The 26,352-nt window shown below is 50.3% G+C and overlaps 1 protein-coding gene across 1 annotated transcript in view; it reads left to right on the top strand.

Annotated features, from left to right (window-relative positions):
* Positions 1-12,165: 12,165 nt before the first annotated feature.
* The window catches only part of PPP2R2D (protein phosphatase 2 regulatory subunit Bdelta), a 31,893-nt gene continuing 17,706 nt past the window's right edge, over positions 12,166-26,352 (top strand). Inside the window, exons 1-2 of the mRNA XM_055560932.1 lie at positions 12,166-12,363; positions 22,840-22,874. The gene's annotated coding sequence lies outside the window, so the exon portion shown is untranslated. The remainder of the gene's footprint in view (positions 12,364-22,839; positions 22,875-26,352) is intronic.

Here is a 26,352-nt window from a genome sequence, read left to right on the forward strand (position 1 = left end):
CTTCATCAAATGTTTTTTTTGCAAATACATTCTCCCAGATGGTGACTTATCTTTTTATTCTCTTAATAGTGGTTTTCACAGAGCAGAAGTCTTCTTTTATTCTAATGAAGTCTCAGATCAGATCAGTTGCTCAGTCGTGTCGGACTCTTTGCGACCCCATGAATCGCAGCAGGCCAGGCCTCCCTGTCCATCACCAACTCCCGGAGTTCACTCAGACTCACATCCATCCAGTCAGTGATGCCATCCAGCCATCTCATCCTCTGTCGTCCCCTTCTCCTCCTACCCCCAATCCCTCCCAGCATCAGAGTCTTCCAATGAGTCAACTCTTTGCATGAGGTGGCCAAAGTACTGGAGTTTCAGCTTTAGCATCATTCCTTCCAAAGAAATCCCAGGGCTGATCTCCTTCAGAATGGACTGGTTGGATCTCCTTGCAGTCCAAGGGACTCTCAAGAGTCTTCTCCAACACCACAGTTCAAAGGCATCAATTCTTCGGCGCTCAGTTTTCTTCATAGTCCAACTCTCACATCCATACATGACCACAGGAAAAACCATAGCCTTGACTAGATGAACCTTTGGTGGCAAAGTAATGCTCTGCTTTTCAATATGCTCTCTAGGTTGGTCATAACTTTCCTTCCAAGGAGTAAGCATCTTTTAATTTCATGGCTGCAATCACCATCTGCAGTGATTTTGGAGCACAGAAAAATAAAGTCTGACACTGTTTCCACTGTTTCCCCATCTATTTCCCACAAAGTGATGGGACTGGATGCCATGATCTTTGTTTTCTGAATGTTGAGCTTTTAAGCCAACATTTTCACTCTCCTCTTTCACTTTCATCAAGAGGCTTTTGAGTTCCTCTTCACTTTCTGCCATAAGGGTGGTGTCATCTGCATATCTGAGGTTATTGATATTTCTCCCGGCAATCTTGATTCCAGCTTGTGTTTCTTCCAGCCCAGCGTTTCTCAGGATGTATTCTGCATATAAGTTAAATAAGCAGGGTGACAATATACAGCCTTGACGTACTCCTTTTCCTATTTGGAACCAGTCTGTTGTTCCATGTCCAGTTCTAACTGTTGCTTCCTGACCTGCCTACAGATTTCTCAAGAGGCAGGTCAGGTGGTCTGGTATTCCCATCTCTTTCAGAATTTTCCACAGTTTAGTGTGATCCACACAGTCCAAGGCTTTGGCATAGTCAATAAAGCAGAAATAGATGCTTTTCTGGAACTCTCTTGCTTTTTCCATGATCCAGCGGATGTTTGCAATTTGATCTCTGGTTCCTCTGCCTTTTCTAAAACCAGCTTGAACATCAGGAAGTTCACGGTTCACATATTGCTGAAGCCTGGCTTGGAGAATTTTGAGCATTACTTTACTAGCATGTGAGATGAGTGCAATTGTGCGGTAGTTTGAGCATTCTTTGGCATTGCCTTTCTTTGGGATTGGAAGGAAAACTGACCTTTTCCAGTCCTGTGGCCACTGCTGAGTTTTCCAAATTTGCTGGCATATTGAGTACAGCACGTTCACAGCATCATCTTCCAGGATTTGGAATAGCTCAACTGGAATTCCATCACCTCCACTAGCTTTGTTCGTAGTGATGCTTTCTAAGGCCCACTTGACTTCACCTTCCAGGATGTCTGGCTCTAGGTGAGTGATCACACCATCGTGATTATCTTGGTCGTGAAGATCTTTTTTGTACAGTTCTTCTGTGTATTCTTGCCACCTCTTCTTAATATCTCCTGCTTCTGTTAGGTCCATACCATTTCTGTCCTTTATCGAGCCCCTCTTTGCATGAAATGTTCCTTTGGTATCTCTGATTTTCTGGAAGAGATCCCTAGTCTTTCCCATTCTGTTGTTTTCCTCTATTTCTTTGCATTGATCGCTGAAGAAGGCTTTCTTATCTCTTCTCGCTGTTCTTTGGAACTCTGCATTCAGATGTTTATATCTTTCCTTTTCTCCTTTGCTTTTCACTTCTCTTCTTTTCACAGCTATTTGTAAGGCCTCCCCAGCCAGCCATTTTGCTTATTTGCTTTTCTTTTCCATGGGGATGGTCTTGATCCCTGTCTCCTGTACAATGTCACAAACCTCATTCCATAATTCATCAGGCACTCTATCTATCAGATCTAGGCCCAGTTTATGCATTTTCCTCCCATCTGCTCTGTAGACACCCCTTCCATTCCCCCTCTGCTCCGGGACCCTTCCTCACACCAATGAGACCCACCAGCTCCCGCCCATGAGCCCCCCGCCCCGCCGCCCACCCCTGACCACTGGGCCATTGCTCTCAGCACCTCCTCCATCTCTCCAGGGCCCTCGGCCACCTGAGTCTTTCCTTTAATCTGGAGAAGTTGCAGGTCACTGGAGAAGCACAGTGGATTTAATCAAACCACTCTTCCCTTTTTCTAAAGGAAACATTTCATTTCTAAAGTAGACTTTAAAATTACACACTATATGCTGGGCACTGTAATACCTTTGTAGGCTTGTGCATCTGTGGGCACTTTCTAGGTACAACCAGGGGCCTGCTTTTGGCCAGGACTCAGGACACCCTCGCCCAGAGCGAGCTCCTGGGGTCTCAGGAGGCGGTGGAAGGTGGGCCTGGATGGGTCCCAGGACACCCCCGCCCTAAATTCCCCCGGCCCGCCTCCCTCTGGGACTGACACCCTTGTGGAGGTGGCAGAGGCCCACAGGGAGATGGCAGGAGCCACCTCCTGGGGTCTCAGAGACCCTGATCTCCTTCTTCCTTGTCTCACGGGCTCACCTTATGCTTCCCCTGCCCCAGATCCGGGAAGCAGTGCCCCCCTTAGCAGCAGCTGATGCTGTAGACCAAGAGCAGACACAGGGGGCTCCGGGCCATTTCTGTGGATGGGGCCAGGAAGCGTCTGGGGTGTGTGTGTCTGTGTGTCTGTGTCTGTGTAGGGTGTGTGCATATGTTTGTGTGTGTGTGTGTGTCTGTCTGTGTCAAAACCACATTCATAGGGCTTCCCTGGTGGTCCAGTGGTTAAGAATCCACCTTGAAATGGAGACACTAGTTCAATCCCAGGTCCAGGAAGATCCCACATGCCACGGAGCACCTAAGCTTGTGTGTGCAGCAAGTACTGAACGCTCGCTCTGGAGCCTGGGAACCGCGGCTACTGAGCCCAGGCGCCCTGGAGCCTGTCTGTGCTCCCCAGCAAGAGAGACGCCTGCAAAGAGAGCCCATGCCCTGCAACTGGAGAGCAGCCCCACTCTCCACAGCCAGAGAAAAGCCTGCACAGCAACGAAGACCCAGCACAGACAAAGATAAATATTTTTAAATTCTCCGTAGATGACCACATTCATAAAGACGCAACTTGACTCTCAGGCTTGCATTTAATGTCTTCAGTTAAAATTTGCATCTCACCTTGGCTCTTACCTGCACAGCCCAATGCCCATGAGGAGGGGCCATGGTGACCGCTGGGTTCCAGCTCCGCTCCCCAGCGGGGGCAACTGGTGGGGGTGGGGGTGGCGTCCAGGAAGATGGGCAGCCAGCACCCCTCCATCCCCTAGCCTGCGCACTCCTACCCCACCCCCTACCACCCTCACCACACTCCCCACCCCGCACCATCACCCCCGAGCCCTGCGGGCCTGGAACCCTCCTGATGAGCCTTGAGAAGACGATCCAGGCCGCGTTTGGCCGCAGCCCTGGGGCAGCGCAGGTAGCACAGAAAGGATGGAGGCCTGGCTCCACTCGGCCCCTCTCAGCCTGAGCCCTGAGCCTCCTGCAGAGCAGGGCAACTCACACCTCCTCCTGGGGTGCGGACTTGATTTTTAAAATTTAAATAAAAGTAACTGGAAAGATGTGTTTCCTCTCAGGATGGCTCACATTCATCAAAACATCAGACTCACACTCTGCAAGACACTGCTGTGGGGCAGCCTCAGCTGTCCAAGCAGAGGCTGTATTTCAGCCAGTGATGGAAAGACCAGCGCGGCCTCCCACAGCCCTGAGCTTGGAGACCCCTGATGGGGGAGGGCTCTGCCTCTGCTTTGCTGCGATACTTCGGCACCGGTGGGGTGAACCGTCCGCCCCAGGCAGGCCTGGTTCTCAGCACCGCTGGGCAAGGCCACCCCCAGCAGGCAGCCCCACGGCCTCTCCCTCCCTTGAGGACGCGGACACAGAGCTATCTGAACCGGCTGCTGCTTGATCACGGTGCTCACCCGCCCAGCAAGCCGAGCCCCACCCCGTGTGGGCCCCGCCTCTAGGGCCCCCGCCCGGCCCCCTCCACCGCCGCCGTTTGCAAGATGCTTCTGGGGCCACAGTGCCCAGCTGTTCCAAGAGCAGCCCCGGGCTTGCTCCCGCAGCGGCCTCGCGCTTCCCCACGTGGCCAGCAGAGGGCAGCCCAGGAAAGGCCCGGATCTATCCGGGACAGCCACCCGCGAACGGCCAGGGACCCTCGCCGCACCCTCCAGCTGACCCCACTTTGAAGTAAGGGATCGGGGCGGGAACATGGTCACCAGCTCTCTAAAGCTCAGTAACAAAAACCACCCGCAAGTAGACACAGCGACCGTTTCCAGAGCTTTCATCTGTCTTTCCTGTGACCTCCGTGGCTGCGTGGGGTGACTGCGCCTGTCTGCCAGGAGGCGGAAACAGAATCGGACTGGGGACCGAGCGCCTGCGGCCGGAGTTGCAGGGCAGGCTTTGGGAACTCGTGACCCAGAGTCCCAGTGCCTCGGCCCCGTGTCCCCGGGGAGGGACGGGTGGACACCAGCACCCGTCACCAGGTTCCCAATGCCGGGGCCACCTGGGGCGTGCGTTCACCCCAGCTGCGCGCACAGAGCTTTGGAGTCATTCCCGGAGTTGCTGTATATCGGGGGTCCATGCCCCGAGTTCCCCACCACGTACTGGGACTTGTGTTCAGAGCTCAGACTGGGTTCCAGGGAACAGGCACCGTCCAGGGCAGGTCCTGGGAGGGACGCCCTCGCACTGTGCATTTCCAGTTGGTGCTGGAATGCAGCCTGAACTCCTGGGCGTCAGGCTCAGCTGTGTGCCCGCGAGTGAACCCCTCCGTGTAATCGGTGGCCTGCACCCCGCACCCTGCGCGCCAGGCCAGCATCTGAAGCTCACCCTCGCCACAGCAGAAAGAAAGTGGCCAGGAAGAGGGGGTCCATCAGGAGGCAGATGGGAGCTGACCCAGGAGACAGAGGAAGAGGTATGGGGTCTGGGCATGGGGTCTGGGGGCCAGGGTTGGGGTGCAGGGTCTGTGCCTGGGGTCTGGGGTGTGGGGTCTGGGGTGTGAGGTCTGGGTGCCGGGTCTGGGCGCAGGGTCTGGGTGTGGGTCTGGGCGTGGGGTCTGGGCGTGGGGTCTGGGTGCAGGGTCTGGGTGCAGGGTCTGGCATGCCAGGGCAGGCGGCCCTCCTCTGGGGCCTCCTGCAGGCTCCAGCCACCTCATCAATCAGGCAGACTGGCTCCCACAGGAGACCAGGAGACTCAGATTGACAAGGAGCCTTTGAAGAACAAAGATGTTTCTCAATATACAGAATTCCTAAGTTACTGAGATAAATGGGGGGAGATTTGACATTTACTGTGCATAATTTAAAATTCAAAACGGCTCCCAGCAAAGGAAAATCACCAGATATCCTCAACCGCGTGCTTTGGAGTCTGATCTTTCTGCTGACAGGAGGGCTCCATGTCGCCTTAGATCTGCCCTAATTTTTATAATGTAGAGAACAAAAACCATGTTGCAGAATATCATGATGTTCATGTTTTTGTTTTGAAAGGAAGTTATCCCCATTGTGAATTATTTCTTTAAAAGAAAAAAACACTTAAAATGAGCAAGTGTTTTCTCAATTTTAAATATCTGATTCAGAGATAACACCACATGACTGACGGTGTTCCAGAACACTGAGAAACACACAGGTGCAGGTGGGTGTCTAATTTACAGAGAGATTTTTTTTTCCCCCAGGAAAACATATGAAGTTTCTCCCAGACCCCGCTGCTCAGGGACACTCGGAGATGGAGGGTCCAATCACCTCACACCCATGACCTTGGTCTGTTGCTGCAAAAACCACAAAGGCCAGAGAAGCCCCTGAGTATTTCTGGACAAGACCACAGTGGGAAATCCCCGGCCGCCTCCGGGTCTGGGGGTCTGGCCATGCCGGGTCCCTCTGCAGAGGCGCCACTGGGCTCTGGCTCCTCCCTTGGCCTGAGCTCATCCCCTCAGGGGAACCCGCAGGGCTGGGGGCTCCCAGGCAGGTTAAGCTACAAGCGAGTGTTTCCTCCTGTGAGCCTTTGTCATGGGCATCCTGAAAAAGTTTAAGAACCAGAGGAAGAGAGCGATTGATTCCGGCTGTGAGCAGGATGCTGTGGGTGAGGCAGGGGAGACGGATGTGAGCCCCTGGCCCAGAGGAAGGGCTTGGTGACCTCTGACTCGCCAGTGACATGCATGTCTCCCCAAATGTCACATTTTCTGTGACCTGCCTGCAGTGCTGCCGAGATGCTGTGACACCTGGCCTGTCTTATTGCTGCAGGAAGCGGCTGTGCTGACCCGGGACTCACTCATGTCTGGGACACATCTAAACTCCCCAGAGTCAGGATCAATTATGGCTCTGTCTCCCATCAGTCTTAACATGAAACACATCACCTGCTAAACACAAACACGTCCCTGAGGGCACTGCCGGAGAGGGCCGGGTGGGGCAGCCGGAGGAGGAGTCCAGGCCCCAGACCCGGGAACTGCTAGTGTGACCTTGTTTGGGAAAAGGGTCTTTGCAGAAGGGATTACATCGCAGATCTAAGATGAGGTCATCCTGGCTTCCGAGTGGCCCTAAATCCAGTGACAAGTGTCCTTACCAAAGAGAGACAGAGGGACATCAGACAGAATGGTTGAGGGGAGGGGGGACGAGGCATGTGATGATGGAGGCAGAGGCTGGGAGGATGCCCCACAACCCAGGGATGCCGAGGCCGCCAGAGCCAGGGAGGCAGGAAGGACCCTCCCCTGGAGCCTTTGCAGGCAATATGGCCCTGCTCACACCAACCTCAGGCCGTGAGCACAAGGGTCAGTCGTGTGGACCCGTCGGGCTGTGGTCATTCCATACAGCCGCCAAGGAAGTCCTGCGGTTGCCTCCTCTGGGCTTTGTCCTCACAGAATCTTTCAGCCACATCCCAGACCTGCTCCTCCAGGTTCAGCCATTTGGCAACCTTCCCTCTATCTCCACTCTTCCTAAGTTAGGTGACAATGACCCTGCTTGCCTGGGGCTGTCCTGGTTCTAGCACTGAGAGTCCTGCCTCCCAGGAAAAGTAAGACAGCAGGTCACAGTATCGGTGAGGCTATCAGATAGCGAGGCTATCAGATGATAGATAGATAGATAAAGACAGACAGATAGATGAGAAGAAGACGCTTGAGAGTGCCTTGGACTGCAAGGAGATCCAACCAGTCCATCCTAAAGGAGATCAGTCCTGGGGGTTCATTGGAAGGACTGATGTTGAAGCTGAAACTCCAATACTTTGGCCACCTGATGCGAAGAGCTGACTCATCTGAAAAGACCCTGATGCTGGGAAAGATTGAAGGCGGGAGGAGAAGGGGGCCACAGAGGATGAGATGGTTGGATGGCATCACTGACTCGATGGACGTGAGTTTGAGTAAACTCCAGGAGTTGGTGATAGACAGGGAAGCCTGGCGTGCTGCAGTCCATAGGGTCTCAAAGAGTTGGACACGACTGAGTGACTGAACTAAACTGAACTGAACCAGATAGATAGATAGCCGTGTGTGTTACCTAGAGAATCCCTTGGACACAGGAGCCTGGTGGGCTGCTGTCCATGGGGTCACACAGAGTTGGACACGACTGAAGTGATTTAGCATGCATGCATAGCATGCGTGTGTGTGTGTATATATATCTATCTATATATATATATATATATATATATATATATATATATATATGGCTTCCCTTGTGGTTCAGCAGTCAAGAATCTGCCTGCAATTCAGGAGAGTCAGTTTTGACCCCTGGGTTGGGGAGATCCCCTGGAAGAGGGCATGGCAACCCACTCCAGTATTCTTGCCAGGAAAATCCCATGGACAGGAGAGCTTGGCAGACTGAAGTCCATGAGGTCGCAGAGTCAGACACAACTGAAGTGACTGAGCACACGCTCGTGCACACGTATGTGTACACGTATAGAGACATTATGGAGGGTTTCTGAATCAGGCTACACTCCTCCAGGAGAGTGTATCTCTGGGCTGGCAACGGTGTCTCAACTGGAAAACAACCCTCATTTAGCTTGTTAAATGACATTTAGTCCCTGAACTCTGAATAGCTCAAAATAAATTGTTTTTAAAAAAATATAAGCACACAGGGAAGAACAGTTAACAGGGCATGTTTCTCCATGATTTCTTCCAAACTTTTAAGACATAAAGTCCTCTTTAGGGTTAGAGAAAAATTAGACATACAGTTATCTATTTTATTGAGATATAACTCACATACAATAAAACGGGCCCACCTGCAGCGGGTGGTTCGGTGTTTGATGAGTTTCGATGGCTGCGTACACTTGTGTAATCTCTTCTCCAATAAGACCTGGAACATCTCCATGACCCTGGGAAGTTCTCTCTTGCTTTTTCCCAGTCAACCCCCTCCCTGCTCTGCAACTACCACCCCTATCACTAGAGGGTTGTTTAGCCTGTTTTATTTTTCAACGTTTTATTTTGTACTGGGGTATAGCCAATTAACTGGAGGAAGAAATGGCAACCCACTCTGGTACTCCAGCCTGGGAAATTCCATGGACAGAGGAGCCTGATGGGTTACAGACCACGGGGTCACAAGCGTCGGACACGACTGAGCAACTGAACAACAACTGTAGCCAGTTGTCAAACAATGTCGTGATGGGTTCAGGTGAACAGCGAAGGAACTCAGCCATACATATGCTCGTATCAGTTCTTTCGTGCTCCTGTCCAGGCTGCCACACAACACTGAGCAGCGTTCCCTATAGGTTCAGCCTGTTTTAGAAGTCAGGGCTCTCCAGAGACACAGAGCCCATAGGATATATGAGACACATTGAGAGGCTTATCTTAAGGAAACAGCTCACTTGATCACAGGAGCTGGCATGTCTGAAATCTGTATTGCAGGCTGGAAACTCGCACAACAGGGGACTTTGCAGTCTTGAGGCAGAATTTCTTCCCTGAGAAACCTCAGTTCATAAAGTTTTCAACCGATGGGGTGAGGTCTATCATCAGGGGTCACCTTCTTCCCTTAAAGTCAGCTGATCCCAGGGGTTAATCACACCTACGAAATACCTTCACAGCAACACCTAGATTCCCGTGTGACTTAATCCTGGCCCTATGCCCTGTGAAGCAGATACAGAAGACTCAAATCATCCCGCAGACGGAATCACACAGCATGTGCTCTTCTGGCTCTGGGTCCTTTCCTTCTGTGGCAAATTTCTGACTCGTCCCTGTTGTTTGTCTGGGTAGTAGGTTCCCTATTGTTGGTATTCTCTAGTATGAATACAGTAAACAGGTTCTAATACACACCAGGCATTTCACAATTTAGCCAAGAGGTCTACAAATAATAAAACAAGAAAATTGCTTTGTGATGCCCAGGGACTTGTAAACACCAGTTAGAATCCACCAGAGTAACTCTCTGGATATTTAAAGTTCACTGGCATTATACAACAAAACGGTTTAAAATCTCTCAGTATCAGCTGAAGCGCAATGGGGCACAGAGGAGGCAGCGCACCCCTTTCAGGAAAACGTTCATTTTGTGTTGTTTTTGTTGTTTTAGGATTTTAACTTAGTGGCAACTAATTAACCAAAGAATACAGTCTAAACTAAAACTAATCCTCTTGTGGTCACTTCAAAAGACTTCTCTTCAACACACACTAAAGCAATTGCACGCAGGAGAGTCTGAGAGCGAGCCTGCGTTTCCAACTGCTCAGGGAAAGACCCGCGAAATCTGTCCGTCAAAGAGGAGGTTACCGCCCACTTCACTCCGCCTCACAAAGGGCTGCTGCTGCTCACGGCCTTCTCTCTTCTGTGACTTCCCTCCAACCCTCCCATAGCAGGCCGCACCGGCCACCCTAGCGTGCCGGCTCTCAGGTCGGCGAGAGCTCTCAAACTGCCGCAGCCACACGGCCCTCCGGCAGAGCTCCTCCCCAGGGGAGCAGACCCATCCCCGCCCTGTCTGCGCTCCTAGTCCTCCCACAGGGCTCCTCCTCAGCCTCCTCCCGGGTGCTGACCCCAGGCCTCTCCTCCATCGGCCCTCCCTCCAAGGGTGAGGAGCTCACCGGGCTCTTCTGGCTTGAAATGTCTCTACCTGCCAGTGCCTCCGGAACCTACACCTCCAGGGCCTCCTTCCCCAAGGCTGCAGATCTGTATCTGCAACCTTTGCGACCACTCCGCAAGTTCACAACCAGTCTCTCCACCAGCCTGCACACCTGCCGGCCCAGCCACTGCCACCTCGGGGCCAGGAAACTCCCTGGTTCCGGGCACTCAGACCAAGGAGTGCAGTGTCCCTGACTCCCTTTTCTCTCACACTGCGCCTACTTCACCACAGCCCCAAGCGCTCCGCCTTCAAAATGCCGCGCTCTGACACCTGACCAGTTCTCAAGTCCTCTCCGTACAATCACCACATCCATCATGGCTCAACCCTCATTCCTCTGCCTGGACGACCTTGGCTCCCTACAGTGTATTCTCAGCAGAGCAGTCACGGTGGCCCTGTTAAATGCCAAGTCATCCATGACCCTTCTCTGCTCATGACCCCACAGCTTCCTATCTTGCCTGGACTCCATCCCACTCCCCGCACACACTCCTCCCATGTCAGCGTGGCTTGCTCCCTCATCCTCCTGAGGTCTTCTCCAGGCACCCTGTTTAAAACCGCCACCCTTCCAACAGGCACTCCCTCGTGCTCCTTCTCCCCTCTATTTTTCTGTCCACCTCCATCTGACCTACTACATGATTTGCTATATTCCTGTTATTTTCTGTATCCCTGTACCAAGATGCATCCGCCTGCAACGCAGGAGACCCCAGTTCAATTCCTGCATCAGGAAGATCTGCTGGAGAAGGGATAGGCTACCCACTCCAGTATTCTTGGGCTTCCCTGATGGCTCAGCTGGTAGAGAATCTGCCCACAATGTGGGAGACCTGGGTTTGATCCCTGGGTTGGGAAGATCCCCTGGAGAAGGGAAAGGCTACCCACTCCAGTATTCTTGGGCTTCCCTGATGGCTCAGCTGGTAGAGAATCTGCCCACAATGTGGGAGACCTGGGTTTGATCCCTGGGTTGGGAAGATCCCCTGGAGAAGGGAAAGGCTACCCACTCCAGTATTCTGGCCTGAGAATTCCATGGACTGTATAGTCCATGGGGTCACAAGGAGTCAGACACGACTAAGAGAGAGAACTTCACTCACTCAAACCAAGACGTGCGCTCCCTGAGGGCAGGCATTTGTTCTGCTTACCCTCCAGCCTTCTGGGCCGTGAGCAGTGTGGCACACAGCCTGAGCTAATCAAAAAGTACTATTTGTGGACAAATGTTCCTGATGTAGAAGGACCATCTTCTAGTGGTGCCACGCGGTCACCACCAGCTTTACAACATCACTGAAAGTTATGACTTGGAACACAGAAACCCCACAAATGAAAAATCTCTGCGCAGGCCACAGAAAACACGCCCACGAATGAAGGAAGGCTGGGCCACGCTGCACTGCAACACCACTTCCCCAAGATCGGACACTGACAGGGGCGCGGAGGCTGAAGGAACCCAGGCAGATCAGGCTGCCGTCAAAGGTGGACACCGACCCCCGGGCGCCGGAGCCGGGGGCGCGTGGAGTGACCCGCGGTACGGCCCGAGTCAGCGGGCCGGCAAAATGCCCTCAGGTGAGGGATGCCCCAGGTGGGCCAGGCGGGCCCGGGGCCGTCTCGCGACCTCCAAAGCTGCCCAGAGGGGCGGAGGGCCAGCAGCAGCCCCGCGGCGGACCTTCCGGGCAGCGCCAGGCCTCGGGGCCCAAGGCCGCACGCCTGCTCCAGCGCGCGCGGCGGCCCTGAGACCTCCCCTCAGGGGGCGGGGCGCGCCGCGGTGCGCGCAGGCGCAGTCGGAGCGCCCGGCCCTGGCGGCGGTGAGCCCCGCCCCGCGCAGGCGAGCCTCCCGGCGGCCCCGCCCCGCCCGGGGGCCTGAGGAGGCGGGGCAATGACGTCATCGCGCTGGGCGCCACTTCGGAAAGGGATAAAAGTCCTGCGGGGGCGGAAGGGCTGAGGTGCTTGAGCGGCGGCCGCGCGGCGGCCACGGCGGTTGGGGGCCCCGCTGCGCGGGGACGGGAGCGCCTGAAGGCCGCGGGCGGGGACCGTGCGCTAACGCGCCCAGTGTTGCCGCGGGAACCGGAGCCGGCGGCTGCCCGGCGGGCAGCAGCGACTTGCCGTGGTGCCGTGGACAGGACGTGGCGGAAGGTGAGGGCGCGCACCGGGCGCCCCCTGCGCTCGGCGTGCGGCCCGCCGGGGGAGCCGGCCCTGGGGTTACCTGAGGAGCCCAAGGTCAGGTGGCTGCAAGGCTGCCGCCTGCGCTGGACCGCTCGCTCCGGGTTTCCTGGCCGTCCCTCCTCCTCCTCCAGTGATGCGGTGTCAAGTTCCCACTGCGGCTGGCCCTGCTGGACCTTATGGGATTACTTGAAGCCGGGTGGTCTTTCTTCCCTTAGTCCCGGCGCAGAGCTTTAGGGCGCGGGGCGCTTCCCGCCGCCTTGTGTGTCGTCTCAGACGCTCCCTGGTGCGCAGGGTGCGCGGTTTAACTGGAGTAGTGTCCTGACTGTGTTGTGTGCGATCACGCTACTCAACCTAGGGAACCTTCAGTTCACTTCAGTCGGTCAGTCGTGTCCGACTCTTTGGGACCCCATGGACTGCAGCACGCCAGGCCTTCCCGTCCATCACCAGCTCCCGGAGCTTGCTCAAACTCATGTCCATCCAGTCGGTGATGCCATCCAACCACCTCATCCTCGGTCGTTCCCTTCTCCTCCCGCCTTCAATCTTTCCCAGGGTCTTTCAGATGAATCATTTCTTCTCATCAGGTGGCCAAAGTATTGGAGCTTCAGCTTCAGCATCAATCCTTCCAACGAATATTCAGGACTGATTTTCTTTAGGATGAACTGGTTGGGGTCCAAGGGAGTCTTCTCCGACACCACAGTTCAAAAGCATCAATTCTTCAGCGCTCAGCTTTCTTTATAGTCCAGCCTTTAAGCTTCTCTTTAAAAAGTGTTTGTCTTTCCGTGAAGTATACCTTCTTTGCCCCAAGGAACTAACAGCCTCTGTTCAGGTGTCGGCTCTCTTTCCTCCACCTTGCCCCCTCCCGTGACCTTTGGCTGCGTCCTTCTTCACTCTGCACCTCTCCCTGGTAGAAGGACTTCTGGACACCCTTGGCCTGGGAGCGAAACAGTGCCCAGATTACTAAGCAGGTAAAACTGTGCTTGGGATGTTTGAGCAGATTATATGATTTGAGATCGAATTGTTTCTTTGTATTCAGATAACACATTTTTCATTTGCAGTCTCAAATGAGTAACTTCAGTTCAGTCACTCAGTCGTGTCCAACTCTTTGCGACCCCATGAATTGCAGCACGCCAGGCCTCCCTGTCCATCACCAACTCCCGGAGTTCACCCAAACTCATGTCCATCGAGTCTGGGATGCCATCCAGCCATCTCATCCTCTGTCGTCCCCTTCTCCTCCTGCCCCCAAACCCTCCCAGCATCAGAGTCTTTTCCAATGAGTCAACTCTTTGCATGAGGTGGCCAAAGTATTAGAGTTTCATCTTTAGCATCAGTCCTTCCAAAGAACGCCCAGGACTGATCTCCTTTACAATAGACTGGTTGGATCTCCTTGCAGTCCAAGGGACTCTCAAGAGTCTTCTCCAACACCACAGTTCAAAAGCATCAATTCTTCGGTGCTCAGCTTTCTTCACAGTCCAACTCTCACATCCATACATGACCACTGGAAAAACCATAGCCTTGACTAGACAGACCTTTGTTGGCAAAGTAATGTGTCTGCTTTTGAATATGCTATCTAGGTTGGTCATAACTTTCATTCTAAGGAGTAAGCATCTTTTAATTTCATGGATGCAATCACCATCTGCAGTGATTTTGGAGCCCCAAAAAATAAAGTCTGACACGGTTTCCACTGTTTCCCCATCTATTTCCCATGAAGTGATGGGACCAGATTCCATGATCTTCATTTTCTTAATGTTGAGCGTTAAGCCAACTTTTTCACTCTCCACTTTCACTTTCATCAAGAGGCTTTTGAGTTCCTCTTCACTTTCTGCCATAAGGGTGGTGTCATCTGCATATCTGAGGTTATTGATATTTCTCCTGGCAATCTTGATTCCAGCTTATGCTTCTTCCAATCCAGCGTTTCTCATGATGTACTCTGCATATAAGTTAAATAAACAGGGTGACAATATACAGCCTTGATGTACCCCTTTTCCTATTTGGGTAACTTCAGCTTACTGAAAATTGCTTTTGGGAGTAAAGCAAAACCCATTTATTTATGGCTAGAGAGGTGGCAGGGCTTACTGTCTGTCTTAACTTCTGGTTTCTTCCCTTTTTATAAGAAGGTTTAGTTGATAACCTGAGTGAATTAAAATTTAAGTCTAACTAAAATGGTCTATTTTAAGTCTTGATGTTATACTTTGAAAATGGTATTTTTACTTTTAAAAATCTTGACAAAAATATTTTGTTCTCTGAACTAAACTCAGACTTTTTTTTCCCAATTTTAAAACCCTACTTTAACTAAAATTTTGAATATATCTAAAAGTTTGATATTTTGAGTTATCTATTTTCTTAGATCACTTTGTGGTAATTTTTGGTTGTTGTATGTATTCAAAGCTTTCTATTTTACTCCACATAATACTTCGGTTTTAGTGATCCTTCAGGGTTAACATTGATAACATTCATCATTTTATTGAATAGGTGTGACACTGTTTAAATTGTATCATTATCTTGAAAGTCCATTATCTTGAAATCACCATCTGCAGTGATTTTGGGGCCCCAAAAAATAAAGTCTGACACTGTTTCCACCGTTTCCCCATCTATTTCCCATGAAGTGATGGGACTGGATGCCATGATCTTTGTTTTCTGAATGTTGAGCTTTAAGCCAACTTTTTCACTCTCCACTTTAACTTTCATCAAGAGGCTTTTTAGTTCCTCTTCACTTTCTGCCACAAGGGTGGTGCCAAGGAAGGAAAAGTAACATGTAGTGATTGTTAAGCAACCAGAATTAAGAAGCCAAGTCGGTCCTGAAGCTGGTTGTGCCCAGACTCAACCTTGGTGAAGAAATGTTGATTGTTGTTGTTCAGAGCACGCTCAGCTTCTCTGTCCCTCACCATCTCCCAGAGTCTGCCCAAGTTCATGTACAATGAATCAGTGATGCCGTCCAACCATCTCAACCTCTATTGCCCTCTTCTCCTTCTGCCTTCTGTCTTTCCCAGCATTAGGGTCTTTTCCAGTGAGTCAGCTGTTTGCATCAGGTGGCCAAAGTGTTGAAGCTTCTGCTTCAGCCCTTCCAAAGAGTATTCGAGTTGACTTCCTTTAAGATTGACTGGTTTAATCTCCTTGCTGTCCAAGGGACTCTCAAGAGACTTCTCCAGCACTAGAGTTCAAAATAATCAATTTTTCGGTGCTTTGCCTTCTTTATTGTCCGGCTGTCATATCCATACATGACTGATGGAAAGACCATGGCGTTGACTATACGGACCTTTGTTGGCAAAGTGGTAGCTTTGCTTTTTAACACACTGTCTAGGTTTGTCATAGCTTTCCTGCCAAGCAGAAGTCATCTTCTGATTTCATGGCTACAGGCACCATCTGCGGTGATTTTAGAGCCCAAGAGGAAAGCTGTCACTGCTTCCACCTTTTCCCCTTCTATTTGCCACAAAGTGATGGGACCAGATGCCATGATCTTAGTTTTTTTTAATATTAAGTTTTAAATTGGCTTTTTCACTGTCTTCCTTCACACTCATCAAGAGGCTCTTTAGTTCCTCTTCGCTTTCTGCCATTAGAGTGGTATTGTCCAAATATCTGAGGTTGTTGATATCTCTCCTGGCAATCTTGATTCCAGCTTGTAACTCAACCAGTCTGGCATTTTGCGTGATGTGCTCTGCATGTAAGTTGAACAGGGTGACAGTAAGCAGCCTTGTTTCTCTTTCCTCCGTCCTGAACCAGTCAGTTCTTCCATTTGGGGTTCGAACTGGCGTCTCGACCCTCATACAGGTTTCTCAGGAGACAGGTAAGACAGTCTGATATTCCCATCTCTTTAAGAGTGTTCCCACAGTTTGTTATGATCCACACAGTCAAAGGCTGTAGCAAGTCAATGAAGCAAGACTCAACCTTGGTGAAGAAATGTTGAGGAGAAATGATTAACGGCAGATTTGTAGTTTAAGGGAGGTTGTTGTCCACTGATCCTTGGACTTTTGGACTAGAGGTGCAGTGAGTTCATTTGTTCAGATTTGTGGCTGGTGAGTGTTTTGTTCCTTGAGGTTTTGTTCTACTCCAGGCTCTACTTTGAAGAGTCCTCTGGTAGCCTTAGAGTCGGAGGCCATCCTGCTCTGCGCTGCACTGGGGGTGAGAAGGGGAGGCTGAGGTGGACCGCTCCTGAGCTGAGCACAGACAGTGCTGAGTGAACGTGAAGGCGCGGGGCGGCGTGGGCGCCCCTGACTTCTGAAGACTGCAGGCTCAGCACAGTGGAGAGAGGCTTTTGATTTCCTTTCTGTTTTTAAAACTGTTAATTTGGGGGGACTCCTGAAGAAAGTATTATAGTGTGTAAGATTTGATGGTGGCTTTTTTTTTTTTTTTTTCAAATAACAGGGTATTGGTTTGTGGGTCAGGTCAGCCGTCGTGCTCCCCTCAGGCAGGGATAGAGGTGGACTCAAGAGGAGCTAGTCAGCGTCTGCTGCTGGTGCTGGGATATGTGAGTGACAGTCGCTGAAGGCCTGCCCTGTCTCCTCCCCCTACAGCAAGCTGGCCCTGGTGGTAGGCCAGCCTGAAGGTGGAGCAGCCGAGCAAGCGTCACGGTAACAAAGCCGGGGAAGCTTCCAGAAGGAAGTGAGGAGAGCTGTCAGCTCCTGCTCCGGGTCCTTACGCCCTAGACAGCGACTGCTCTTGGGAAGTTGTTTGGAACTGGGGCAGATTCTTCACACGGGTGTTTACTAGCCGCCTCCGAGCACCCTCCCTCCCTTGGGCCGCTCTCACCGCATGGACGTCTTTTGCAGGGGTCCCACGTGTTCCAGTTCTTCGCTTGTCCGTCCCCAGTAGTGAGCGCTCTACTTAAAGCTGGAGGGCTAGGTGCCCCCTCCCCCACCCCACCACCTTATACAGCCGAGTCCCCAAGCTTTTTTGGCAGCAGAGGCTGGTTTTGTGGAAAACAGTGTTTCTGCACACCAGGGGTGGGGGTGGGGTCAGGGTGATCCAAGCGTGTTACATATATCGTGCACTTCATTTCTAACCTGATGCCACCACTGGTCTGATAGGAGGTAACGATCCACGACCTGGAGGGTGGGGACCCCTGTTGTAGAAGACCCAACCTGGAGGTAAAGATGGCTAACAGTTGCTGAGTCTCTTATGCTCCAGAGCTTGCTTCAAGTGCCTTGTATCTGTTCATTCAGTCTTCACACAACCCTGGGGAGGAAGGGCTCTTGTTCTTCCCAGCTTTAGACATGGAAGCCAAGGCACAGGGGCAGGTCACTTGGTCGGCAGGGTGGCCAGGCCAGGGTTTACAGCTAGCCCGCTGGCTCCAGAGCCCACACCTGCTGGCCTGAGTCAGTGGTCGTCTGTGGCCAGCACTGATGAAGCCTCCACTGTGGGATGTGGCTGCCCAGCTTTGCGATTGCCCTGTCCTTCGAAAGCTCGAGAGAGATCTCCTCCTCCTCACCAAGAATTGCAGAAAGTGACCCCTGAAAGAAAATGAAAACGAGATGTCTTTAAAGGAGGTGCCTATCAAAATGATGTGAGATGAGTAACAAGGGTTTCAGAGACGCCATTCTCAAAACCCTGGGAGAACACAACACAGACATGTCAGACAGGTGCCAAGACAGCCTCTCACAGGACCACGGCTGCCCTCCTGCAGGGAGGCTCTGGGTCTGCGCTTCTGTACCTTCACTGCTTTTCCTGATTTCCTGGAGGAAGAGTGAGAAAGAGTTAGAGGAGGGCCTTGTCATGAACTGGTTCAGTTCAGTTCAGTCGCTCAGTTGTGTCCAGCTCTTTGTGACCCCATGGACTGCAGCACACCAGGCCTCCCTGCCCATCACCAACTCCCAGTGTTCACCCAAACCCATGTCCACTGAGTCCGTGATGCCATCCAGCCGTCTCATCCTCTGTCGTCCCCTTCTCTTCCCACCTTCAATCTTTCTCAGCATCAGGGTCTTTTCAAATGAGTCAGCTCTTCACACCAGGTGGCCAAAGTATTGGAGTTACAGCTTCAACATCAGTCCTTCCAATGAACACCCAGGACTGATCTCCTTTTAGGATGGACTGGTTGGATCTCCTTGCAGTCCAAGGGACTCTCAAGAGTCTTCTCCAACACCACAATTCAAAAGCATCAATTCTTTGGTGCTCAGCTTTCTTTATAGTCCAACTCTCACATCTATACATGACTACTGGAAAAACCGTAGCCTTGACTAGACGGACCTTTGTTGGCAAAGTAATGTCTCTGCTTTTTAATATACTGTCTAGGTTGGTCATAGCTTTTCTTCCAAGGAGCAAGCACCTTTTAATTTCATGGCTGCAGTCACCATCTACAGTGATTTTGGAGCCCAAAAAAATAAAATCTGTCACTGTTTCCACTGTTTCCACATCTATTTGCCATGAAGTGATGGAACCGGATGCCATGATCTTCATTTTCTGAATGTTGAGCTTTAAGCCAACTTTTTCACTCACCTCATTCACTTTCATCAAGAGGCTCTTTAGTTCTTCACTTTCTGCCATAAGGGTGCTGTTATCTGCTTATCTGAGGTTATTGGTATTTCTCCTCGCAATCTTGATTCCAGCCTGTGCTTCATCCAGCCCAGCGTTTCTCGTGATGTATTCTGCATATAAGTTAAATAAGCAAGGTGACAATATACAGCCTTGACGTACTCCTTTTCCCATTTGGAACCAGTCTGTTGTTCCATGTCCAGTTCTAACTGTTGCTTCCTGACCTGCATATAGGTTTCTCAAGAGGCAGATCAGGTGGTCTGGTATTCCCATCTCTTTCAGAATTTTCCACAGTTTAGTGTGATCCACACAGTCAAAGGCTTTGGCATAGTCAATAAAGCAGAAATAGATGTTTTTTCTGGAACTCTCTTGCTTTTTCCATGATCCAGCGGATGTTGGCAATTTGATCTCTGGTTCCTTTGCCTTTCCTAAAACCAGCTTGAACATCTGGAAGTTCACGGTTCACATATTGCTGAAGCCTGGCTTGGAGAATTTTGAGCATTACTTTACTAGCGTGTGAGATGAGTGCAATTGTGCGGTAGTTTGAGCATTCTTTGGCATTGCCTTTCTTTGGGATTGGAATGAAAACTGACCTTTTCCAGTCCTGTGGCCACTGCTGAGTTTTCCAAATTTGCTGGCATATTGAATGCAATACTTTCACAGCATCATCTTCCAGGATTTGAAATAGCTCAACTGGAATTCCATCACCTCCACTAGCTTTGTTCATAGTGATGCTTCCTAAGGCCCACTTGACTTCACATTCCAGGATGTCTGGCTCTAGGTGAGTGATCACACCATCATGATTATCTTGGTCGTGAAGATGTTTTTTGTACAGTTCCTCTGTGTATTCTTGCCACCTCTTCTTGATATCTTCTGCTTCTGTTAGGTCCATACCATTTCTGTCCTTTATCGAGCCCATCTTTGCATGAAATGTTCCCTTGGTATCTCTAATTTTCTTGAAGAAATCTCTAGTCTTTCCCATTTTGTTGTTTTTCTCTATTTCTTTGCATTGATCACTGAGGAAGACTTTCTTATCTCTCCTTGCTATTCTTTGGAACTCTGCATTCAGATGCTTATATCTTTCCTTTTCTCCTTTGCTTTTCGCCTCTCTTCTTTTCACAGCTATTTGTAAGGCCTCCCCAGACAGCCATTTTGCTTTTTTGCATTTCTTTTCCATGGGGATGGTCTTGATCCCTGTCTCCTGTACAATGTCACAAGCCTCCATCCATAGTTCATCAGGCACTCTATCTATCTATGAACTGTTGCCCAAATTTAAATAGGTTTTTGTATAATCAATTTCTTAATCCATAATCTAATCTGTTCCTTTGAATTAGACATTAATCTTTTTCTAAGGAAATAGTTAGTGCTTAACAAAATTAAAGGTTCATCTGCTAAACTCAAGCTTGAGTCTGGGAAGTTGTATAAATCATATGGGGTTTCTGGGTAATCTGGTATGGCCAGTCTTCCTAAATGGGTGTGCATAAATATTATGAAAGAAAGAAACATTTAAATTGGGAAGGATAACAGAAATTAAGAGCACTGGGCATCAATAGCAGGAATGTTCAGTATGTTTCACTGACTGTTAGATACATGTGATTTCACAGACGTTAAAATGAGAGGAGATGGGTGAAATACCATATTTGTGAATGCAGAAGTTTTCAGTCAAGGTCATTATTTCTGGAGTATTGAGTTGTTTACTGTGAAAAGAAAACAGAGATGCAGTGTTTATCATTGACTTTTTTTTTTTTTTTAAGACACAGTGGGACATCTTATTTGATTATTTGAATCATTTTCAGTCTGGTGTATACCTTCCATTTTAGAATTCCCATTTACTTAATATTTATACCTGTGTCACTAAAAAGGGTCTTCAGGAAAGCATCTTGTGGGGAAGGCCATCAAACAAGAAAACAATCTAGTAACATTCTTGCAGTTTCATTTAGGAGATTCTGCCTTTAGGAAATCAGAGATAGATGGTTTCCTTAAGACTGATGCGTTCGCTGCGCCTGCTGAGCACAGCTCCATTGTCAGTGTCTGCAGTCAGGCTGTGCGGTTAGGAAGCTGGACTGACCCTAGTTACATAACCAGGTGCAGGCTTACAGGATTCGTGGTGGGGGCAGATCATATCCCTTGACTTTTAAAATCTGTTGTTTTGATGGGAAGTTCTGGGTTCAGTTTGTGTCTGCTATTTATCAAGTTTGAAGGGCCTTTCTAAACCTCAGCTTGCCTATCTGGAAATCACATAATAAGGTTTTTGTTGAGATAAAACAGTGCAGTGCTTTTGAACCTGTAAGGTGTTGTTGGAGTGTTCGGTGCAGCTGTTCATTAATTCTCATGTACTTTAAGATGTTTGGGTTGGCTTGTACCTATTTTTAAATGTGAAAGTAGCAGTTTCTTATTTTTTCCTGACCTCCCCTTCCACTCACCCAGGTCCCTTCCATGGGGCCTGACCTCTTGGTTTTTCTGTTATTATTTAATGATCTTTTCCATCCCTTGCTCTTGGCTCCCGTTTCTTTCCCAGTGTAGAATACCTGTTTCCCTTGCCATCCTATCTGAAAGATCCTGTCTACAGAGCCCATCCTATCTGCAGAGCCTTCTGTAAGCTGAAGTGGTGTGAAGGGAAGAGGCAGTTGCTTAAGACACATGTCGCTGGCAGAGGCACAGAGGAGCCGAGGTAGAGGCCAGACATCAGACACAGTCCAGAGCTCTGCCGGCCTGACGCCGAGGTGCTGGGTGTAGTTCCTGGAGACGGAGCATGCCGGGGCCCTGCTGCTCAGGGTGCACTGCAAAACAGTCGCTGAAGGCTTTTTTTTTTTCCTTAAGTGAAAATCTTTGGATATCTTTCAGTTAGCAAGGACAGGTTATTGATGCAGGTCTTTTGTTAAAGTGAAATGACATACAGCAAGCTTTCAAACAGTGGGGAATTTCTCGGGAATTCCCTGGTGGTCTAGTGGTTGACATTCCAGGCTTTCACTGCTGGGGGCTCAGGTTCAATCCCTGGTTGGGGAACTAAGATCCTGCAAGCCAAGTGGGGTGGCCAAAAAAAAAAAAAAAATGGATTTCTGTACTGGTTTAGCTTCCTGTCCTCCTTCCACACCTACTCATCCATCTAAATCCATCTCAGACTGGAACCATCTGATCTCAGTGAATCACTGCCCAGCCACTCTTCACACCCAGTATTCTGTCTCAGAGCCTGACCTTCCTGTCACTTAGCAGGTCATGGTGTTTAGCATTGGCTGCATCCTGCTCGTTCTCCAGTTTTATCTTACAGGTTAGGCTTGCTCTTCAACTTGGTGTTAATCAAGATACAGACTTTGGTACGAATCCCTTTCAACTTTCTGACTAGCTTTGTGCTAACCTGACAGATAACTTGCCATCTGTCCCTCATGTGTAGCACAGGGGTGCAGCTTCCTGTGACCCTCGCAGGCTTGTTAGATTCCAGCGGATGCAGGGAAAGCTTCGGCAAACTGGCTCACAGGAACTGATAACTGTGAAGATGTTGGTGTCTTTAAAAACACTCTTTATACAATGTTTAAAGGCTACTTTCCATTTACAGTCATTGCAGAACGTTCACTGCCTCCCCATGCTGTACAGTACGCCTTGAGGCGGTCTTATACCAAGCAGCTTGTGCCTCTCACTCCCCCCCAGATCCCCTGTAACCTCTGGTTTGTTCTGTTAGTCTCCTTCATTTTGTTATATTTAGTTTGTTGTAGTTTTTAGGTTCCACATATAAATGATAACGTTCAGTGGCTGTCTGACTTACTTCACTAAGCACAGTCCCCTCCAAGGCCATGTGTGTCGCTGAGATGGCAAACCTCATTCTTCGTGGCTAAGTCATCACCACTGTATGTGTGCGCCACGTCTTCTGTGTCCGCACATCCATGAATGGACACTTAGGTTGCTTCCATATCTTCTCTATTGTAGTGACGCTGCCGTGAGTATTGGGGCGCATATATCTTTTCACATTAATGTCTTTGTTCTTTGCAGGTATGTGCCCAGTGGCAGGATTGCTGGACCATGTGGTGAGTCCACTTGTTTTTTGAGACTCCTCCGTGCTGTTTTCCACAGTGGCTGCCCCAGTTTACATTCCTGCCCAACAGTGCATGGGGGCTCCCTGTTCTCCACACCCTGGACGCTTGCTGTGTTCTCTTTGATGATAGGAAAATGTTGATTTTTCTTTTTTTTTTTTTGAGAGACCCTCTTGCATAGGAGAATAACTTACTCTGGTGGTGATTTAGTCACTAAGTCGTATCCGACTCTTAACAACCCCATGGACTGTAGCCCACCAGGCTCCTCTGTCCATGGGATTCTCCAGGCAAGAATACTGGAGTGGGTGGCCATTTCCTTCTCCATAACTTACTCTGTTACTTAATAACTTACTCCAGGAAGCTGGCCTGGGAGAATGAAGGGTATTATGGGGGCTGACTTCCAACTTAGTTCAGCTGCACAGTTCGCAGCGGAGTCCTGAAGGGCTGCTCGTGTTGGGATGGAGAGATCCAGTGTCTGCCTCGGAACCTCCGTTTAGACAGGGACTGGCCGGCAGATGGGCTCTTGCCCCACAGTGAGGGCAGGGTGTGCTGAGGGAAGGCGCCCATGTGCCCGGTCCACAGACTCGGGTGAGAAGTGAAAGGGAGCCTGGGTGTCGGGAGAAGGAGAGCATCCAGGGTGAGGGCTTGGAGTGGAAATCAGAGAGGGTGAAGTGGGTGCATTCTGGGCAGCAGGACCTGGAGTGTTTGGCAGGAGGGGAGGGCCCGAGGTGGGAGGGGGCGCCTGGCGTTCCATGCTGAGGACTTTTCAGATGCTAAGGAGAGGCGCAACATCAGCCTTTGGAAAACGGGTGGAGAAGGGGTGAGGGTGGAGACCGGAACGCTGAGGGCCGTGTCACTGCAGCAGCGGAGGCTGGGAGTGCGGGCTTACTCTAACTCAGAAAAGGTTTCTAGTTCTTTTTAAAGTGCCCAAGAGTAAGTCTTCCAGACTTTGCAGGCCGGTCTTGTCTTTGTCTCATCTGCTCAGTTCAGCTATGCCTCTGTAGCAGGAAAGCAGCCTCAGGCCCCAGGAGCATGAGGACGCTGAGCCGGGACCACTGCTTCCAGACCAGTGAGGGCGGAGCTGTGGGCCAGGACTGGTGTCTACCGGCCAGCAAGGGCCAGGTTTTGATTTCAGGTGGTAGTTGCCTGCCCTATGCTAAGCCAGTGGTTCTGAAAGCCTTTTGGTTCCAAAACCTCTTGGTTTTATATTCTTAGTAATTTTTGAAGGCCATGAGGGTTATATCTATCAATATTTACTGTGCTGGAAATTAGGACAACTGAAAGTATTTACTATTTCACTGTGATAATCTATTACATCTTAACATATTTTAGTGAAAAACAGCTTTCTCAAAACAAAGAGAACAGTGCTTTTGTCTTATACGATGCAAGCGTTTTAAGTGTGGGGCTTAATAGGATGCAGCTGGATTCCCAGATCTGCTTCTGCATTCAATTTGTTAACAGTTGTTTTATTGAAATACATGAAGATCTGGCTCACACTTACATGTCGTTAGAAAAGGGGGGGATGGTTTAATGGCCTTCTCACGTGATTATGGGTATTCCACTGTTTGTTTACTTGTTTTATATTTTGGCCGTGCTTCTTACCATACGGGATCTTAGTTCCCCCACCAGGGATAGAACGTACGCCCCCTGCAACGGAAGTGGGCGTCCTAACCGCTGAACCGCAAGGAAGGCCCTGACGCTCCACCTTAGTGCCAGTGCTACAACAGAGCTGGGCGCGTGGTGGCTTCTGTAAGTTATACTCTGATGTGTTGGTGTTCATTCACATCTTCTAAATGTTGATATATTTCATTGTGCAAGATCGAGAAAACGAATACTGATCGCATCAGCAAAGTCTTAAAAGTGGGAAGCTGTCAAAGTAGTAGTAGTCAAAACACATTTTCAAGAGTTCTGATTCTCTCGAAAGCTTGGATTTTATCATTGGCAGCAAACCCTGTCCAGTTTCTGTGTAGAGAGTAGCTCACTCTGTTCGTTTTTAAGAAAATTTGCTCCAGATGTCAAAGTGTGAATAAGTGCCGTTGGTCCGTTGCTGTTTGAGACGAGTGGCGCTCTGAGCACTGACTGCAGCACCGCAGCCGCGCCTGGACTCCCCCTCGAGCTCATCGCAGCGCCCCGGACGCAGCAGACACGCCGTGTGCGCGTCGCACATCGGACCACAGAGACCCTGAAAAGCCCCACACTCAGGCGCTGGGATGGTAGGACCATGAAGACCCTGAAAAGCCCCACACTCAGGCACTGGGATTGTAGGACCATGAAGACCCTGAAAAGCCCCACACTCAGGCACTGGGATTGAGAACATCAACTCATCTGACAGGTCGTCAAGGATGTTCCTGAGTAAAACTGGCTTTCCCTTTCTCCCTGCCGTGGACGAGGCGAGCAGCAGTGCTGCTGACGGTGCTGGACGCCAGCTGCGGCCACTGCTGCTTTTCGTCCTTCATGCAGCTGACAACACAGTGAAGATGGCAGATGCGGCGTTCACATTATTATGAAAATCATTTTGACCTCGTAGACCTCAGAGAGGCTCAAGGGTACCCCCAGGGGTCCACAGACCACACTTTGAGAATGACTGCTTTACAGCTAGCCTCCAGCAATAGGAATAACAGAACAGGGCGGGTTTCAAGATTATCTGTTGCCTCTCATCTTTCCTGGAATTTATTGGTTTTGTCTCAGAATACCAAAGCAGAGCGTTCATTATTTACAGTAACTCAAATGATGCAGGTGTAAAAAGAGTGATACCAAATGTTCCAGTCATCCCTCCCCAGAGGTGACCACCCTGAGCAGGGTGTGTGTGCATTTTTAGACTGTTTCCTGTTTGTGTACCTCTGTGTACTCTTGTTTCAGGGGCTGGTTTGTGTGTGAGCAGCAGTCTCCAAGTCCCTCGCACAGGCTGCGTCCTGCTCTCGGTGGTGTTTTGCTGCTGCCCATCTGCGTCCCCAGTGTGTGATGTGAGACGTGCGGTGACCCAGGCTTGCTTCTGAGCTCTGTGTGCCCTCTGCCCACTCGGCCCTGCACACGGCCCCTGGAGATGCGAGGGCTCCTGTTGCTGTGGGTACAGATGCCCACTGTGGACCTCAGAAGGTGTGGTCGCTGGCCCGGGGACACACAGCTGGTGGTGCCGAGGCCAGGGTTTCAGCCCAGCTGTTCCAGGGCCAGGACCCAGCTGCTGCTGCTGTTGTTCAGCCACTCAGTCGTGTCCGACTCTTTGTGACCCCTCTGGACTGCAGCACACCAGGCTTCTCCATCCTTCACAATCTCCCGGAGTTTGCTCAATTGTGTCCATTAATGCTATCCAGCCATCTCCTCCTCTGCCACCCTCTTCTCCTGCCCTCAATCTTTCCCAGCATCTGGGTCTTTTCCGGTGAGTCAGCTCTTAGCATCAGGTGGCCAAAATACTAGAGCTTCAGCATCAGTCCTTCCAGTGAATATTCAGGACTGATTTCCTGTAGGATTGACT

Source organism: Bubalus kerabau, chromosome 22 (assembly GCF_029407905.1).
Source record: "Bubalus kerabau isolate K-KA32 ecotype Philippines breed swamp buffalo chromosome 22, PCC_UOA_SB_1v2, whole genome shotgun sequence".
NCBI lineage: Eukaryota > Metazoa > Chordata > Mammalia > Artiodactyla > Bovidae > Bubalus > Bubalus kerabau.